Source organism: Hipposideros armiger, unplaced genomic scaffold, assembly GCF_001890085.2.
Source record: "Hipposideros armiger isolate ML-2016 unplaced genomic scaffold, ASM189008v1 scaffold_1297, whole genome shotgun sequence".
Lineage (NCBI taxonomy): Eukaryota > Metazoa > Chordata > Mammalia > Chiroptera > Hipposideridae > Hipposideros > Hipposideros armiger.
Genome location: NW_017732647.1, coordinates 246403 through 248108, shown reverse-complemented (window position 1 = coordinate 248108; position 1706 = coordinate 246403). Strand labels below are relative to the sequence as shown.

The following is a 1706-nucleotide window of genomic DNA, read 5'->3' as shown; positions in this document are numbered from 1 at the left end:
CTATACATTCCTTTGGCATCATAAGTACTTGAAGTATGCTCATTATCTAGGAGGATGGACACATGAGATTTAGATCAATTACAGACAATGAAAAATATATAATATTTTGCATGTCCAAGGTGTAGTACTTCAGTTTTTTACTCTACTTCACTGTTATTTAGAAGAACAGAATGAAAGCTCCATGAGAGAAAGAATTTTTATGTTTTGTTTACAGCTAGAATGGTGTAGCACATAGTAAGGTGCTCAACAAGTTGCTGTTGAGTGAATTAAGAAATGAAAATCACATTCCAACAAATACACATGGATTAAACTACTGTTGTATCATTGGGCTATAACAGTTACAATTCCCCAAGTTTTATAATTTGACGTATGTGAAGGGGAAAACAAAATACCTGTTTTCCAGCTCTTTGGAAAGGCCCAGGCCAAAGGAATAAAAATTCAATACATAATAGGATTTTCTCAGCTGAACTAAGGCTAGAGTATAGATGGTGTGATTCAACTTCCTGGGTGACTAATACCTTCAAGCAGATAAGGAAAATTTCTTCTAGAGCCATAGAGAGAAGAAAACATCAGCATCTGGGTAAGATTTCAGATCAGCACTGGGGAAAAAAAGCTGACCTCACTTAGGATGTGGAAGAATCCAGATGAAGAATGTTTAGGTAGTAACTGACATCTCCTCCTGGTCTCTGCTTTCAGGCAATGAGTTGATTATGCTTATTAAATACTTTATGAATTCCATCCAGATCTCTTCAGGGTTATTCTCAAGATTGGAGTGGACCAGCTTCAGCTTGTTCAAGGGAGGCAACCAAGACAGGTTTCCTTATCATTTCCAGAACGTGGTTTGTGGTATGCAATTAACAAACACTGAGTATCCTGTAAGAACTGCTGCTGGACAAAGCAGGAATATCACATCTCGATTTCCTGCAGGTCGCTTGGGATGTCAGTATTAAAGATGGCTACCATTCCAGTGAGAGTCTTTCATCAGGGCTGGCCAGCAAGACTCGAACTTTAGATCGCCACCACAATCCCATAGCTCAAATTCTCACCCCATGCCTTTGTTGTTGTGATAACGTGTGGGTTCTCAAACTCCAGATCCCTCACTCCTTAGGTTGGGTTGTATTTGGTGATGTCAAGATCCTGTCAGGAAGTGGACCAAAATGTTTTTTCCACTATGGATTTCCCTGTTGACTCTCAGTTAACTCATCTCGCCAGGGCTCCATGAAGAGGATCTTGGCTTTTAGCATCGCGGTCTGCCTCCAAGAGACCCACCGGAGCCCACTCCAGCGTAGTCCTAGACAGCACTGTTGTCAGCGTGTAGCAGAAGCCCTGTCCATAGTTCTTTGATACTCCTTTCTTGTCTATATAAAGCCTAATTGCCTTCCCTTCTAGTGTAGGCTGTATTTAGTGACTTGTTTCTAAAGAACAAAATGTGATAGACGTCACTATGATTTCCAAGATTAGGTCATAAAAAGATATTGTGTTTTCCTCCTTGATCTCTCTTGGATTTCTCTTTTTGGGGGTGGCTAGGTGCCATGTCTTAGGAAACTCAAGTATCTCTACGGAGAGGTCCTATGACAAGGAACTGAGGCCTCCAGCCAAGAGCTGTGTGAGGACACCATCTTGGAATCAGATTCTCAAACTTCAGTCAAACTTTCACATAACTGCAGTCCTGACCATCATCTTGCCTGCAATCTTATGAGACCCGG

At 41.3% G+C, this 1706-nt stretch overlaps 1 pseudogene; it reads right to left on the bottom strand.

Annotated features, from left to right (window-relative positions):
- Window positions 1-655: 655 nt before the first annotated feature.
- On the bottom strand, window positions 656-1244 carry LOC109377118 (intraflagellar transport protein 22 homolog; annotated as a pseudogene).
- Window positions 1245-1706: the final 462 nt, after the last annotated feature.